Source organism: Chiloscyllium punctatum, chromosome 1, assembly GCF_047496795.1.
Source record: "Chiloscyllium punctatum isolate Juve2018m chromosome 1, sChiPun1.3, whole genome shotgun sequence".
Classification (NCBI taxonomy): Eukaryota; Metazoa; Chordata; class Chondrichthyes; order Orectolobiformes; family Hemiscylliidae; genus Chiloscyllium; species Chiloscyllium punctatum.
Window position 1 is genome coordinate 2,668,240 of NC_092739.1, and position 18,720 is coordinate 2,686,959.

The 18,720-nt window shown below is 46.7% G+C and overlaps 1 long non-coding RNA gene across 2 annotated transcripts in view; it reads left to right on the forward strand.

Moving 5' to 3' along the window:
• Window positions 1-15,367, forward strand: part of LOC140453018 (uncharacterized) — a 38,396-nt gene extending 23,029 nt beyond the window's left edge. For both annotated transcript variants that reach the window (XR_011960446.1, XR_011961404.1), the window contains one exon: window positions 15,033-15,367. This is a non-coding gene — a long non-coding RNA (uncharacterized lncRNA). The remainder of the gene's footprint in view (window positions 1-15,032) is intronic.
• Window positions 15,368-18,720: the final 3,353 nt, after the last annotated feature.

Consider the following 18,720-nt stretch of genomic DNA (forward strand, 5'->3'; position numbering starts at 1 on the left):
GATAAGGATCCCCACAATAGACTATTGTACAAAATGCGGAAGGATAGGATTGTGGGAGATAAAGCAGTTTGGATCAGTAATTGGCTTGCTGAAAGCAGACGGTGGTGATTGATGGGAAATGTTCATCCTGGAGTCCAGTTACCAGTAGTGTACCGCAAGGGTCGGCGTTGGGACCACTGCTGTTCGTCATTTTCATAAACGACCTGGATGAGGGCGTAGAAGGGTGGGTTAGTAAATTTGCAGACAACACGAAGGTCGGTGGAGTTGTGGGTAGTGATGAAGGATGTTGTATGTCACAGAGAGACTTAGATAAGCTGCAGAACTGGGCTGAGAGGTGGCAAATGGAGTTTAATGCGGACAAGTGTGAGGTGATTCACTTTGGTCAGAGTAACTGGAATGCAAAGTACTGGGCTAATGGTATGATTCTTGGTAGTGTCGATGAGCAGAGAGATCTCAATATCCAGGTACACAGATCCTTGAAAGTTGCCACCAGGTTGACGGGGTTGTTTAGAAGGCATACAGTGTTTTAGTTTTTATTAATAGAGGGATCGAGTTCCGGAACCATGAGGTTATGCTACAACTGTACAAGACTCTGCTGAGGCTGCACTTGGAGGATTGTGTACAGTTCTGTTCCCCACATTATAAGGAGGATGTGGAAGCTTTGAAAGGGTGCAGAGGAGATTTACTATGATATTGCCTGGTATGGAGGGAAGGTCTTACGAGGAAAGGCTGAGGGACTTGAGGCTGTTTTCGTTAAGAGAGAAGAAGGTTGATACGTTACTTAATAGAGACATACAAAATAATCGGATGGTTAGATAGCGTTGACAGGGAGAGCCTTTTTCCAAGAATGGTGACGGCGAGCACGAGGAGACATAGCTTTAAATTGAGGGGTGAGAGATATAGGACAGATGTCAGTAGTCAGTGTATGGAATGCTATGCCTGCAACGGTCGTAGATTCACCAACTTTAAGTACATTTAAGTCGTTATTGGACAAGCATATGGACGTACATGGAATAGTGTTGGTTAAATGGGCTTCAGATTGGTATGACAGGTCGGTGCAACATTGAGGGCTGAAGGGCCTGTACTGTGTTTTAATGTTCTATGTTCTATGAGCAATATACTTTAAGGTTTGTTTCTGGGTCCACTGCTTTTCTTCATTTATGTAAATGTTTTCTATGTGAATATAGGAGGTATGGTCAGTGACTTTACATAGATACCAAAATTGGAGGTGCAGTGGACAGGGAAGAAGGTTCCCTCAGATTACAATGGGACTTCAAACAAATGGGCTTTGGAGTGGCAGATGGAGTTTAAATCAGAAAAATGTGAGGTGCTCCATTTTGGAAAATCAAATCAGGGCAGGACTTATGCACTTAAATTGAAGGTCCTTGGGAGTCGTTGCTGAACAAAGAGATCTTGGAGTGCAGGTTCATAGTTCATTGAAAGTGGAATCATACATAGGCAGGGTAGTGAAGAAGGCGTTTAGTATCCTTGCCTTTACTGGTTAGTGGATTGAGTACAGGAGTTGTAACGGCATTTTGTGGCTCTTCAGCACATTGATTCAGCTACTTCTGGAATTCTGCTTTCAGTCCTGGTTTCCCCGCTATCGGAATGATATTGTGAAACTTGAAAGTGTTCAGAAAAGATGTGCAAAGATGTTACTAGGGTTGAGGGTTTCAGCTATATAGGGATAGGCTGGGGCTGTTTTCCCTGGAGCATCGGATGCTGAGAAATGACCTCAGTGGTTGATACAATTGTGAGGTACATGGATAGGGTGAACAACCAGGGTCTTATTCCCAGGTTAGGTGAGTCCACATCTATGGGGCACAGGCTTAAGGAGTGAGGAAAACAATTTATAAGGCATCTGAGGGCATTGTTTTCAAGCTGAATGTGGTATGTGTATGGAATGAGCTGCCAGAGAAAGTGTGGTGGCTGGTACAATTGCAACATTTAAAAGGCATCTGATTTGGGTAAATGATTAGGAAAGGTTTAGAAGATTATGGGCCAAGTGCTGTCAAATGGGTCGAGATTAATTTAGAATATCTGGTCGGCACGGACAAGTTGGACCGAATGGTTGGTTTCTGTGCTGTACATCTCAATAACACTGAAACATTAAAATTAAGATAAGTTTCTCGATGTGGAAAGTTAGCAGAAGGTCAGATAATTCTCCTTGGAGCTCTGAAGGTTAAGCAGTGATTTCAACCAGGAGCAGATTTCTTTCCAGGATATTTAATTTAAAGAGACAGAGGGAGAAATTATTAACGTCACAATTTTTAGTAACTACTTTGAAGTAATTGGCAAATAATGCAGGTTAAACATGTGAACATTATTATATTCCGTAAGTTCTAAGCATCTGGATCAGTTTGAACGACAGCTGGATGAAGATTCAGTAAGTATTGTCAAAACAAATTTGCAATTTAGCTTCTTTTTAGGAAGGGTTTGGAGGACTACAGGCAAATGGGAAGTGGGTTGGGACAGACTGGCACCATCTCCAGAGAGCGAGTGGACAGCCCCAATGGGCTGAATAGCCCCCAGTCCCTCTACTCTGTGATACTGCCTCCTTTCACTGAATGTTGAAGATCATGCCAGTGCAGAACCATAGAACATAGAACATAGAAGAATACAGCGCAGTACAGGCCCTTCAGCCCTCGATGTTGCGCCGATCAAAGCCCACCTAACCTACACTAACCCACTATCCTCCATATACCTATCCAATGCCCGCTTAAATACCCATAAAGAGGGAGAGTCCACTACTGCTACTGGCAGGGCATTCCATGAACTTACGACTCGCTGAGTGAAGAACCTACCCCTAACATCAGTCCTATATCTACCCCCCCTTAATTTAAAGCTATGCCCCCTTGTAATAGCTGACTCCATACGTGGAAAAAGGTTCTCACTGTCAACCCTATCTAACCCCCTAATCATCTTGTACACCTCTATCAAATCACCCCTAAACCTTCTTTTCTCCAATGAAAACAACCCCAAGTGCCTCAGCCTTTCCTCATAGGATTTTCCTACCATACCAGGCAACATCCTGGTAAACTTCCTCTGCACCCGTTCCAGTGCCTCCACATCCTTCCTATAGTATGGCGACCAAAACTGCACACAATATTCCAGATGCGGCCGCACCAGAGTCTTATACAACTGCAGCATGACCTCAGGACTCCGGAACTCAATTCCTCTACCAATAAAAGCCAGTACGCCATATGCCTTCTTCACTGCACTATTTACCTGGGTGGCAACTTTCAGAGATCTGTGTACATGGACACCAAGATCCCTCTGCTCTTCCACACTACCAAGTAGTCTACCATTAGCCCAGTAATCCATCTTTTTATTACTCTTACCAAAGTGAATCACTTCACACTTAGCTACATTGAACTCCATTTGCCACCTTTCTGCCCAGCTCTGCAGCTTCTCTATATCCCGCTGTAACCTGCCATATCCTTCCTCACTGTCTACAACTCCTCCGACTTTCGTATCATCCGCAAACTTGCTCACCCAACCTTCTAACCCTTCCTCCAGGTCATTTATAAAAATGACAAACAGCAATGGTCCCAAAACAGATCCTTGCGGAACACCGCTAGTGACGGCACTCCAAGATGAACCTTTGCCATCAACTACTACCCTCTGTCTTCTTCCAGAGAGCCAATTCCTAATCCAAACCTCCAACTCACCCTCAATGCCATATCTCTGTATTTTCTGCAGTAGCCTACCATGGGGGACCTTATCAAACGCCTTACTAAAATCCATATATACCACATCTACCGCTTTCCCCTCATCTACCTCCTTAGTCACCTTCTCAAAGAATTCAATAAGGTTTGTGAGGCACGACCTGCCCTTCACAAAACCATGCTGACCATCCCTGATCACATCATTCTTATCCAGATGTGCATAAATCCTATCCCTTACAATTCTCTCTAAGACTTTGCCCACAACAGAAGTGAGACTCACTGGCCTATAGTTACTAGGATTATCCCTACTCCCCTTCTTGAACAAGGGAACCACGTTTGCTAGCCTCCAGTCCTCTGGCACTACTCCTGTCGACAAAGAGGACACAAAAATCAAGGCCAATGGCTCTGCAATCTCCTCCCTTGCTTCCCAGAGAATCCTAGGATAAATGCCATCAGGCCCAGGGGACTTATCTATTTTCACCCTTGCCAGAATTTCCAACACCTCTTCTCTACATATCTCAAAGCCATCCATTCTACTTATTCGTGCCTCAGTATTCATATCGACAACAATGTCCTGTTCCTGAGTGAATACTGACGAAAAGTATTCATTCAGCGCCTCCCCAATCTCTTCAGCCTCCACACGCAACTTCCCATTACTATCCTTGATTGGACCTATTCCTTCCCTAGTCATTCTTTTATTCCTAACATACCTATAGAAAGCCTTAGGGTTTTCCCTAATCCTACCAACTAAGGACCTTTCATGTCCCCTCCTTGCTGCTCTTAGCTCTCTCTTCAGGTCCTTCCGGGCTACCTTATAACTCTCAAAGAGATGTCCAGCATGAAAACAACCCCTTTGGTCAAACTAGTCCATGCTGACCAGATATCCTAACCTAACCTAACCTCGTCCCATTTGCCAACACTTGGCACACATCCCACTACACCTTTCCAATCAAATGGTTTAATTGTACTAACCTCCACCACTTCCCCTGACAGAAGACTCCATACACGCACCACCCTGCTGTGAAAAAACTTGACCCTCTGATCCCTTTTAAATCTTTCCCCCCTCACATTAAACCTATGCCCTCTAGTTCTGGAGTCCTCCACCCCAGGGAAAAGACCTTATCTATTTATCCTATCCATGCCCCTCATGATTTGATAAACCACTATAAGCTCACCCTTCAGCCTCCAATACTCCTGGGCGGAGCGCACAACTTGTGTCACAATCGGGCCCGGGTGGTTGATGGCAGCGTCAGACCAATAGGAGAGTTGGTGTGATCCTCCAGCCAATGGGAGTGAATGAGGGGTGGGTCCAGTGGGCCAACATGTGACCATGAACTGTGCATTTGTACTCAGTGAGTGTGAAGGGAGTGAGAGAGACTGGGAGAGAAATTGAGTTTGTATGGACTGGGAGTGTTTATAAACACACGGTTTTAGGCGGCTAGACCTGAATTAGAAATTCCTGGTAAATTAGAACCAAAAGAACTGTGGATGCTGTAAATCTCACACAACAACCAACAGGTACTGGTAAAGCTCTGCAGGTCTGGCAGCATCTGTGAAGAGAAATCAGAGTTAATGTTTGGATCCGCTGACCCTTCCTCAGAACTGATGTTACTGAAAAGAAATGTCAGTTCATATGCAGAAGTTTGGGGTAAAGGTGTAAATGAAAGGTGGTGATAGAGTCCAAAGAAAGAGATGGGAGCAGTTGGACAAAGGAGTGGATAACGATCTGGCTGGGGGAGGGTGAATAACTGTTTATGGAGACTGTTAGTGGCTAACCATAGGTAGTGTATAATGGCAGGCAATATGATAACAAGGACTGGTATGTGGGTTAAGAGGCTAGGGCGCTAGGACATTGGAGAGTTCAGCACCTAAAATTATTGAATTTGATAGTGGGGCTAGAGGGGTGCAGGGTCCCCAAGTAGAAGATGAGATATTGTTCTTCCAGCTTGCGTTAAAGTGTGGCGCTGGAAAAGCACAGGCAGCATCTCAGGAGCAAGAGAATCGACGTTTTGAGCATAAGCCTTTCATCAGGAATGCCGGGATTGGAGGGAGAGGGGGGTAGTAAGACGGCTGAGAGATAAATAAGAGGGATGTGTGGGGTTGGTGGGAAGGGAGCTCGGAAGGCAATAGGTAGATGTAGGTGGAGGGTAATGGAGAGAGGGTGATGTGGATAATTGGAAAGGAAGTTGAACAGGTGGGACAGTTCAAGGGGGTGGTGTCGAGTTGGAGGGTTGGATCTGGGATAAGGTACGGGAGGGGAGATGAGGGAACCTTGATTCTGTGGTTAAAGGGTCCCAATGTGGAAGATGAGGTTTTCTTCCTTCAGGTGGCTGGGATTTGGTGGTGGAGGCGGCCCAGGACTTGCATGTCCTTGGCGGAGTGGGTGGGGAAGTTGAAGTGGTCGGCCACAGGATGGTGGGGTTGCTTGGTGCATGTGTCCCAGAAATGTTTCCTGAAACATTCCGCAAGTTGATGTCCTGACTCCCCAGTGGAAAGGAGAGGACATCAAAATCAAAGGCCATAATAGGTGAGGTGTTTGAATGTGCTGGCAATTCTCTGCTGGATGTGGAAGGATCCATTATGTGTGAGGGGTAGGTGTGGGCACAGGTTTTATACCTCTTGCATTGGCAAGTGAAGGTGCTGGGAGTGGAGGGTGGATGGATCTGACTAGGAATTCACAGGGAATCGTCTCTGTCGAATGATGAAAGGAATGTAGAGGGAAATATATCTGGTGGGATCTGATTGTAGGTGGTGGAAATGGCGGAGGATGATGCGTTGTATCTGGGTGGAAGGTGAGGACTAGGGGGTGCTATCCTTGTTGCAGTTGGAGAGGTGTGGTTCAATGGCAGAGGTGTGAGAAGTGGTGGAGATACACTGGAGAGTATTGTTGACCACATGGCAGGGGTAATTGCAGTCCTTGAAATACGGGGGCGTTTTGGTATGTTCAGCAGTGTTCTGCCAGCTTGCATCAAGCTTCACTGGAACACTGCAATAAGCATGAGACAGATGTTGGCCAGGGAACAGACTCGTGTGTTAAAGTAGCAGGCAGCTGGAAGTTCAGGGTCTTTTTTGTCGCAGAACGGAGATCATCAGCTGCCGTTTCCACCACCTCTACAGAGATGGTGCCAGACACAGGTTCCTGTCCCCTCCATTAACAGCTATGCACCCTCCCAGCCAGATTGTTATCCACTCCTTTGTCTTTCCAAATGTTACTGTCTCTTTTGGGCACTGTCCTCACCTATTATCTACTCTTTATACCCCTACTTCCTGCAGTCCAAAGATATGCAGGTTAGGTGAATTTGGCCCAGCTAAATTTCCCGTAGTATTCAGGGATGTATAGGTTAGGTGCATTAGTCAGGGGAAATGTAGAGTAATAGGGTCGGGGAATTGGTTTGGTTGAAAAACTCTTCAGAGGGTGAGTGTGGACTTGTTGGGCCGAATGGCCTGTTTCCACACTGTAGGGATTCTAATTTTCCCAGCTGCTGTCGGTTCTGAGGAAGGGTCACTGGACCTAGAATGACCCTTGGTGTATGCAGGAGGAGGAAACGGGAAAGGGGAGTTGGATCCAGTTTAGACTGGGAGGGTTTAATTACACTCTGTAGTTAGGCCGGAATTAGAAACTCTTGGTCCCACGTTTACAGCAAATGGGAAAATGGCTGTAGCCCTCAGGCGGTAATAGGTCCTGGGTTAGGCCACCATCTTTATTTGGGGCAAGGTACAGCGAGGCACATGGACATGTCCTCTTCCTGGGTGGGGAAGGGGTGATTGAAAGTGGAGCATTTATACATCAAAAATATACCAAGAGAAATTTTTGTCTTTACGGTTCAGTCTGCACTGACTGTGAGTTTTGTTTTGTGAATTCATTTTATAGGATATTAATTGAGAATAATTGAGACAGGGATCTCAGAAGCAATTTTCTATCGTCGGCAGGGTTATGAGGATCTGAATACCATTGACATTTAACAGTGGAAGGAGAAAGGTGTGTCTGTTCCGTCTGTGGGAAATTATCTGTTTTTTTTCCAAGCAAAAAGCAGAAAGATGTTCAAACTGTGGTTGGATCACCCTTGGGGTTTGTATTCAATTCTTGGCCTTGCAGCTGTGGAAGGTATTATTGGCGTGAGAGAGAGCGCAGATTTATCCAAATTACTCCTCGTCTCTTTATAGGAACTGTCAGATTTAGACCCAGTCACCCACTTCATGATGTTAACCTGTAAACTCCTCATTTTCAATTCCCTGCAAACTTCTCATTAAAATTCCTTATGGACTCAAATTCCAGCACCATTTCAGGTGGAATGTTCAAGGTTCTGACAATTGTCTGTTCATTCAGAACTGCTGAAGTCCATGTTGACTCTGGGGTTACAAAGGGCTGAATTGAGAGATGAGGTGCTGATCCTGAGCTCCCATTGAGATGCATTGGAACAGTACAGGAGGCTGGGGCAGTGTAGGTGTGAGCAGACAATGAAAATGACAGGGCTGCACTGTGAATGCTGCCTGCCTCAATGAGAGTGTTTTGGAGTTGGGTGTAAACAGAGCGAGGGGAGACAGGGAGAAGGTGAACCACAGCTTCAGTTTTAGTTCAGGCCATTCAGAAATTCACATGGCCCCAATGGGAACAGCCAAGTTGTAAGTGAAACCTGCTGAGTTTTTTTAAACAGTTTTTAAAGTATAAAGTGTCAGCTTAAGTAAAGATCGGGGCTTTTGATTATAATGGAAATGTCTGAAGAGAAGGAAGGTTGCCAGCGCATTTAGATTCTCCTAATGGGAGTAAATAACTGAAACTAGAGAGACATTGTGACAGGAGATCTTAGACCAGTGGTGTGCTCCTCTTGCACAATGTGGGAAATAAGGGACACTTCCAGTGTCCGTGACGGCGATGTGTGCAGGAAGTGTGCCCATCTGCAGCTACTGGGAAACTGCTTTTCAGACCTGGAGCTGAGAGTGAACTCACTGTGGAGCATCTGCAATACTGAGAATGTTATGGACAGCACGTTTAGTGAGTTAGTCACACTGCAGGTGAGGGTTACACAGGCAGAAAGGGAATGGGTGACCATCAGATAAGTAAAAGGCTCAGGAAGGAATGCAGGACTCCTCACTGATCGTTCCGCTTCTCAAACAGATATTGTGCACCGCTTGGGATTCGATAAGGGGGGACCAGGTGGAGTAGACTCTCAGGGGAAATCAGCAACAGCCAGGTTCAGTGCACCACAGATAGCTCCGCTGCACAGAACGGGAGGAAGGAGAATGGCAGAGCTATCGTAACAGGGGATCCAGTAGTCAGAGTCAGGGTCAGAGACAGGCGCGTCTGTGGCCACAGACATGAATCCAGGACAGTGGAATTGAACCCAGGTCCATTTATTGATATATGCACTGACCAATAAAGGTCAGCGTCCCAAATGCAACCTTCAGCACTTGATCACCCTCAAACTCTACTTTCCAGGGTCTGTGCACTTGTTCTGAGCCCTTCAGAGGGATTGAATGTGATGGGGAGAAAACAGGAACAGGGTTGTGTTGTAGATCTACAAAATAACCATCACCCTCCCCTCTCGGTCTCTCCCCTCTCAGCCTCCCCCCTCTGTCTCCCACCCCCCATCATGCCTCCTCCCCACCACAGGGAAAAGACCTTATGTATTTACCCTATGGAGGCCCAGTCTCTGGATTCATTTAAGAAAGAATTGGATAGAGCTCTTAAAGATAGTGGAGTCAAGGGTTATGGAGATAAGGATGGAACAGGATACTGATTGGGAATGATCAGCCATGATCATATTGAATGGCGGTGCAGGCTCGAAGGGCTGAATGGCCTACTCCTGCATCTATTGTCTATTGTCTATTGTATCCATGCCCCTACTGATTTTATAAACATCTATAAGGTCACCCATCAGCCTCTGACGCTCCAGGGAAAACAATGTATTATGCCTCTCCCTGTAGCTCAAATCCTCCAACCCTGGCAACATGCTTGTAATACTTTGCTAACCCCTTTCAAGTTTCACAATATTGTTTTGATAGGAAGGAGACCAGAATTGCACACAATATTCCAAGCGTGGCCTAACCAATGTCCTGTACAGCCGCAATACGACTTCCCAACTTCTATACTCAGTCCTCTGACCAATAAAGGAAAGCATACTAAACACCTTCTTCACTATCCTATCTACCTGCGATTCTGCTTTCAAGGAGCTATGAACCTGCACTCCAAGGTCTCTTTGTTCAGCAGCACTCCCGAGGACCCTACCATTAAGTGTATACACCGTGCTAATATTTGCTTTTCCAAAATGCAGCACCTCACATTTATCTAAATTAAACTCCATCTGCCAGTCCTCAGCACATTCAACCATCTGATCAAGATCCCATTGTAATGTGAGTTAATCCTCTTCACTGTCCACTACACCTCCAATTTTGGTGTCATCTTACTAACAATACTTCCTATATTCACATCCAAATAATTTATATAAATTATGAAAATTTGTGGATCCAGCACCTATCCTTTGTGGCACCCCACTGGTCACAGGTCTCCAATCTGAAAAGCAAACTTCCACCACTACCCTCTGTCTTCTACCTTTGAACCAGTTTTGTATTCAAATGGCTAGTTCTCTCTGTATTCCATGAGATCTAACCTTGCTAACCAGTCTCCCATGGGGAACCTTGTTAAATGCCTTACTGAAGTCCATGTAGATCATTTCCACCGCTTTGTCCTCATCAATCCTCTTTATTGTTACTTCAAAACAATTGACACAAGTTCATGAGACGTGATTTCTCACACACAAAGCAGTTATTAATATCCAAGACTTAACTCTGTACATTGGGGTCTGCGTCACCCAGTTATGGGTGTTAATATTCTGGATAAAGTTCACGTACACCAGCTATGTGTTATTGACTGTGTATTGAGTCTTGTTAATAACACAGATGAGTTCCATTTGAAAGGCAGTCCCTATATCCCTAAACCCCGTCCCATCTGCTCTGTCCCCTCCATCCCTACCGTAGAGAGTAAGTGGGAGGAGCTCATGGAGTTTCCATGTGAGTGAGATTGAGAAAATCTTCCCTTCTTTCCACTAGCCCACCAAGATATGGTGGTAGTGTCCTTACCTCTGGACCAAGAGAATCGGGTTCAGAGTTTGGTAACAGCTGCTTTGAAGAGACTGATTGGAAAACATGTCTCCCAGCTGTCCCAGCCTGAGCGTCTAAACAGAACCATCCTGTAGTTTCTCTCCTGTCAGACTCTCCCATTGCTCAGTTTGTGCAGGATCCCCTCCTGCTGCTGCACTGCTCCTGTCCCTCACTGACCTGCCCATCCCCCAGTGTCCTCCACATTCATTCGTTGTTTACAATCCCATTGTCCCAGTCCTCCAGCCCCGCCCCCTCCACTCTATTGGGCACAGCTGCTGTCAATCACCCAGGCACCTGTGATCTGGAGCATGCTCTTTAGGAGGGGGGAACCAGTGCACGGGCGCAGTGCTGGCCAATTGTTGGTGTATGTGCAGTATGGGTCAGTGCCAGAGAGAGAGTCTGTGGGTGTGTGGGATTAATCTGTCATTGCCAGCTCCCTCCCTTCCTCCCTCTGAGAACAGGACCCAGGAGAATGGTCCCTGCCCCGGTATCGTGACAAGTGGTCGGCATATCTGTGGGGGGAGCATTTTGCAGAAAGTTATCAGAACTCGGGTGAAGATTCAGGAATGTTATGGAAAGGAACAAAGGTGGGCCTGCAATTAAAGTTCTAATTTGATTCATTTTAGTTCAACCAGATATGATTTGTCCAGTGTGTGCAGGATGGTTCTCATCAGAGGGTCGGTGTGGGGAAATAAATAAGAGGTTCCAGATTAGGGAAAAAAAAATCAGTTTGGGTCTGACCAGGAAGGAAAGCATTGAAGGTGTGGGGAGGTTTCACCAACACCCAGGAGGCTCCGAATCAGATTCATGGATTTGATTAGATTAGATTTCCTGCAGTGTGGAAACAGGCCCTTCGGCCCAACCAGTCCAACCGACCCTCGGAAGTGTAGCCCACCCAGACCCATTTCCCTCTGACTAATGCACCTAACACTATGGGCAATTTAGCATGGCTAATTCACCTCACCTACGCATATTTGGATTGTGGGAGGAAACCGGAGCACATGGAGGAAACCCACGCAGACATGGAGAGAATGTGCACATTCCACACAGACAGTCACCCAAGGCTGGATTCGAACCTGGGACCCCGATGCTGTGAGGCAGCAGTGCTAAACACTGCCATTATGCCACCTCGTGAGGATGATGATGAGGTACAGCTGGGCATTGTTAAAGTACGTGTGAAACCCAACACGATATTTTGAACGATGTCACCTCCTGGAGTATGTAGGTGAGAAACAGGAGGGACAAAGGATAGAAGGACAGCTCTAACTCTTTTATGATAATGGTTATTATCTAGATCCTCACCCTCCTCAGTCTCCTTATCAATTACTGGCATGCTCTTCGTATCCTCCACTGTGAAGACTGACTGCTGTGTACTCATATTCCTGAACCCTGCTGGATAGCAATAACTGGGCACAGAACTCTGAGAGGTCTTCTTTGAGTCTTTATTGATGAGACATGGCAGTTACCTGGATAGTGTACATGCAGAACACCTCTCGGAAGCATCAGGTAACTCCCCGCCTGTCCGATGTATGGCTCCAATTCTTATACCTTTGTGGTTTGTGGTTTTGAATGGACGCTGTCTCTCAATATTATCTCCATGGCAATGGCAGTTTAAAAAGTTGAGTTCAGCTTAGCACTTTGTGGTTAAACCACATACCTCTCCCCCACACCCCTGTGGCTCAGTCAGGTATCTGACAGGCGGTTCAGTTTCAGTGGGGCTCTCTGCCATGATTCTGATATGGAAGAGCCGGTGTTGGAGCGGGGTGGGCAAAGTTAAAAAACCACACATCACCAAGTTATAGTCCAACATGTTTATTTGGAAGTACAAGCTTTTGGCGTGTCCTGTGATTTTTAACTTGATCAGGATTATCTCTATGGTAACAGTTAAGTGCTTCAACAATTACAGAGGCCATATGTTCCCCACACAATAGGTTCCCCTCTCTCAGTGTAAACTGCTGTTCTGGCCTTGGGGATAGCTACTAATGACTTTTCTCCCCAATCCCATATAGCTTTCTGTTGATTTTTAAAGTTTTTCTAATCTCCTAGTTTCTCCTTGGTCTTTGCCAATTTGTATGTTTTCTATTTCAATTTGATAGACTCCCTTATTTCCTTAGCTACCCGTGTCAGATTATTCCATTTCCTACAGTCCTTCCTTTTTACTGATATATACTTTTGCTGAGCAGTTTGAAAAATTCTTTGATATTCCTCCACTGTCTGTCAACTGTCCCACCTTAAAGTATTTGCTTCCGGTCTACATTAGCCAACTCCTGCCTCATCCTATTGTAGTCTCGTTTGTTTAAGCACAGGATCTTGGGATTGGATTTAATCTTCCCACTTTCCAACTGTATTCTAAATTCAACCATACTTATCACAAGTCTTTTATCAGATTACGAGGTGAGGCGATGTTACCTGGGTGTTTTGGTTTTCATTGTCAGAGACCTTGGTTTTGTAATAAAGTACAGGATAGATATTCACAACAGAGTATTCTGGACGGTGTGAATGTACTGAACAGTCTAAAACCATAAATCACTGTCTCCCCTCAGTTTACATGATTTGGAGATTTCGGTGTTGGACTGGGGTGTACAAAGTTAAAAATCTCACAACACCAGGTTCTAGTCCTTCAGGTTAAATTGGAACCACACTAGATTTCGGAATGTTGCTCCTTCATCATGATCCAATTAAATCTGTTGGACTATAACGTGTTGTTGTGTGATTTGTAACTCACCTCAGTTTAAAATTGTAAAATCATTATCTCCTGCATGCTTCCTTACTATCTAAGTTTGGAATGCTAATCCACCTGACTATCCTGCATTTTCTGAAAATCTCCTTTGGTGAAGTTTTGGATTCAGCTTACCAGTTATTACCGTAAGAGGATAAGCACTGGGCACTGGAGAACCAGCCCCACCATTTAATACCATGATGATTGAACTCACCTCCGTCTCAGCTGGATTTTCCCACCTGCTCTCTCTCACCCTTTAACTCATTGCAAATTCAACATGTGTATCTCTTCATCAAATGTGCTCATTGTCCTGGCATCCACCGCATTTTGAATAGGGAATTCCACAGATTCATAGCACATTGAGATAGGTACATTCTTCTTCATGAGAATGGAATAGAATCCCTACAGTGCAGAAACAGGGTAATCGTCCATGGAGTCCACACTAACCCGATGATGAGCATCCCATTCAGACTCACCCATTCCCTGTATTTCCCGTGGTTAATGGCTTAACCTGCACAGGCATGGACACTGGGAATTTCGCATAGGCAATCTACTTAACCCGCACATTTTTGGACTGTAAAATGCAACTGGAGCACCCAGAGGAAACCCACACAGTCACCTAAGGCTGAATCAAATCCAGGCCCCTGACGCTGTGAGTCAGCAACGCTAACCATTGAGCCACCTCTGCTTAAAATCTGCACTTCCTATTAACCTCTCCACACTCCAGTTGGCTGAATCTGTATTCCTTACATCAGAAAATCAGGTTGTGGAAGCAGATGTCTCAGTCAAACCCAGTGACAGTCCATACTTTCTGTGTGTCTGAATGGGGATCCGATACACAACACCCTCCAGTCCACAATTTTCATTGACTTTCCAGAGACAGGGCTCCAGTGGCTTCATGGGGACTACAACTCCCACAATCCCTGAAACAGGGCCCACACGTGTGTGGGGAAACCTGGCACTGTACATGTACAGAATGTGGGCGGGTTTGGAGCATGTGCTTTGGGTAAATATACTTTGCAGAAAGTTTTTCACACTATGATTGGCTGGAGGATGAATGTATCTGCTCATAGTATTGATCTGTTGGGGGTGGGGGTCAAAGTGTCACTACGCCCATGTAGGACCACTCTCCATCCACAATTCATTGTAATGGAAGGAATCAACTAATGGGGAACGAAGAAGGATCTGACCCAATCTCCCAGACTGAAGGTTCCTCTTCTGTCCAGGATCTGCCACCTCCCTTTCTGTTTCCTTTTATTTCATTCTGCTGTTACATTATTGCCTTGCAGCAACTGAAGGCAAAGGAAGTGAACCCGGAAAGGGTGCAGAGTCTAACCAGGGACGGGAAGTGGTGGCATGGATCTGTTTATCAACAACTCCATGAGAATGGGGAGGGTGTACATTAGGGGGTAGCAGAATCAGAATGGTGGGAGAGAGTAAGTGGACTGGAGGGTTATAGCTTTGGGGGAAGAAAGGGAAAAAGATATTCCAGAGAAACTAGAATTGTCTGTTCTGAATTTCTAATCTGTACATATTCCTTTATACAGGGTGCTAGATGGTAAAGATTTGCAGACTGAAATCTCAAAATCATGTGCAGATCATGATTAAGTTAACCAGCATTTGAAGAAGCAAAGATAGAGAATCACTCGGCCAAAATCCTGCAACACTCTCCTCGCAGCATTGTCGGTCTCTCTGCAGCAAATGGACTGTGAATTTTACAAGACAGCAGCTCCCTACCATCTTCCCAAGGGTAACTAGAGATGGGGTATAAATGTTGGCTGAGCCAGTGATGCCCGTATCCTGGAAATGGGTTCTATCTCTCGTTGCTGAAACCCGGTTGATGTTACTGCAGGATGTAAATTTTGGTTTTAAAATGTAAAAGTTTTTTGCACAGCAAATAAAATTCAAGAAAATAACGTAAATTGTCTGAATATAACAGTTTTAAAACTTCCAACCTTTGTAAAACAAAATCCTGTCTATTCCCGGACACCATCACTTTTCAGCTACTCGAAAACCAGGGAAATATTCCCTCCTTATCTGAACCTTTGGTTTGATTTAACTGCTTTTCATTTCTCGTTCTGTGAGCTGTGAAGTGTTCTTTTTCCCCATTTCTCCGATCCAGAAATATTATCACAGCAAGCTTCCCACCATCAAAATCATCATTCTGCCATTTTGCTTTTGGTTAACATATAATCACCAGCAGTGCAAAAGTGAGGACCACAGACGCTGGAAACCAGAGCCTAGATTAGAGTGGTGCTGGAAAAGGGCTTTTGCCAAAACATTCATTTTCCAGCTCCTCGGATCCTACCTCACCTGCTGTGCTTTTCCAGCACCACTCTAATCTAGACATATCGTCAAGAGCAGTAAACCATTCGTGTGACCAATAGCATATCTCCAAACAAAGCCCATTACGGGGCAGGCAAACCATTACAAGTGACAGAGTGAGAAGGGACTAAATCAAAGTAGAGTTGTGCGGAGGGGGCAGCGGTGGAGATAAAGCACTATATCCCCTACGGTGCACACCTCTATCTAAAGGCATAGACAGCATTGATGCACACCACATGCTCCTTCTCCAAGGACACCCTGCTCTGTAGCCTTTATCCTCAATCAGTGAATAAAATCCCTACAGTGTGGAAGGAGAGCATTGGCCCATCAAACGCCACCGACCATCCAAAGAACATCACGCCCAGAGCACTCTATCACTGTAACACTGCATTTCCCATGGCTGATCCACCTAGTCTGCACAATCCTGGATCCTGTGGACAATTTAGCACGACTGATCCACCTAACCTGCACATCTTTGGAATATGGGAGGAAACCAGAGGACCTGGCGGAGACCCACACTATAATGGGGAGAATGTGGGAACTCCACACAGGCCGTTGGACAAGGCTGGACTACAACCTTTTACCTGATGCTGTGAAGCAGCCGTGCTACCGTCACAATTTAAATCAAAACAGATGATCCCTGTTTATTGTCACATTGCTGTTTGTGGAGACTTACTGCCCAGAGAGACATCCTGAGGTTCAGAAAGTAGCAATGTAAGTTCAGTCACCTCCAGCCCAGTTAATGTGATTAACAATAACATCAATACTCCAACAGTGTCATCATGTACAAGGTCCACTCCTGACTCTGATGGACAGTAACATCAGAATCAGAGTCCTGCAGTCCACACGGAGCAGGGGGATGACCACTTCCCTGTGAGCACTCACTGGTCTCTCAATCGTGTTGAAGACGCAGCAAATCCCTTGTCACACAGAGAGGTGAACAGCTCCTACCCAGTGTGAACTCGCTGGGGTCTCAGGGGATGGGATGAATCGCTGAATCCATTCTCCCATACTGAGCATCTGAATGAGCTCTCCCCTGTGTGGGCTCACTGGGGTCTCAGGGGACGGGATGAATCACTGAATCCTCTCTCCCACACTGACCACCTGAATGTCCTCTCCCCCTGTGTGGGCTCACTGGGGTCTCAGTGGGGCAGGATGAATCACTGAATCCCTTCTCCCACACTGACCATCTGAATGGCCTCTCCCCCTGTGTGGGCTCACTGGGGTCTCAGTGGGGCAGGATGAATCACTGAATCCCCTCTCCCACACTGACCACCTGAATGGCCTCTCCCCCTGTGTGGGCTCACTGGGGTCTCAGGGGGGCAGGATGAATCACTGAATCCCCTCTCCCACACTGACCACCTGAATGTCCTCTCCCCGTGTGTGGGCTCACTGGGGTCTCAGGGAGTCAGGATGAATCACTGAATCCCCTCTCCCACACTGACCATCTGAATGTCCTCTCCCCCTGTGTGGGCTCACTGGGGTCTCAGTGGGGCAGGATGAATCACTGAATCCCTTCTCCCACACTGACCATCTGAATGGCCTCTCCCCCTGTGTGGGCTCACTGGGGTCTCAGTGGGGCAGGATGAATCACTGAATCCCCTCTCCCACACTGACCACCTGAATGGCCTCTCCCCCTGTGTGGGCTCACTGGGGTCTCAGGGGGGCAGGATGAATCACTGAATCCCCTCTCCCACACTGACCATCTGAATGAGCTCTCCCCTGTGTGGGCTCACTGGGGTCTCAGGGGGCAGGATGAATCACTGAATCCCCTCTCACACCCTGACCATCTGAATGTCCTCTCCCCCGTGTGTGGGCTCACTGGGGTCTCAGGGGGTCAGGATGAATCACTGAATCCCCTCTCCCACACTGACCATCTGAATGAGCTCTCCCCCCCCTGTGTGGGCTCACTGGGGTCTCAGGGAGTCAGGATGAATCACTGAATCCCCTCTCACACCCTGACCATCTGAATGTCCTCTCCTCCGTGTGTGGGCTTACTGGGGTCTCAGGGGGCAGGATGAATCACTGAATCCCCTCTCCCACACTGACCATCTGAATGACCTCTCCCCCTGTGTGGGCTCACTGGGGTCTCAGGGGGCAGGATGAATCACTGAATCCCCTCTCACACCCTGACCATCTGAATGTCCTCTCCCCCGTGTGTGGGCTCACTGGGGTCTCAGGGGGGCAGGATGAATCACTGAATCCCCTCTCACACACTGACCACCTGAATGTCCTCTCCCCCCGTGTGGGCTCACTGGGGTCTGAGGGGGCAGGATGAATCACTGAATCCCCTCTCACACACTGACCATCTGTATGTCCTCTCCCCCCGTGTGGGCTCACTGGGGTCTCAGGGGGTCAGGATGAATCACTGAATCCTCTCTCACACACTGACCATCTGAATGGTCTCTCCCCCCCTGTGGGGGCTCACTGGGGACTTCACAGGTGCTGCATTTGAGTGAATCTCCCCCCACACTGGGAACAAGTGAATGACCCTTCCCCAGAGTGAGCTCGCTGGTGTTTCAGCAGGTCAGAGGACAGTGATTCCTTTCCCACACACTGAGCAGGTGAATGGCCACTCCCCAGTGGGAATGCACTAAAGTCTCCGCAGGTGAGAGATTTGAATGAATCCTTTCTCACACATGGAGCAGGTGAAGGGTCTAAACCAACTGTGCTATCTCTGGTGCCTCAGCAGATTGTAAGATCAAGTAAATCCCTTCCCATACGTGGGGCAGGTGAATGGCCTCTCCACAGTGTGACTATGTCGGTGAGTGTCCCGCTGGGAGGGGTAAGTGAATTCCGAATTCTGATTGAGCCCGTCCTCCTGTTTCTCTCAGTTATTATTGACAATCTCACACCAGAACCTGTTCCAGAGTGTGTTCCAGAACAGGCAGAATGGTCAGCTGCAGCTGG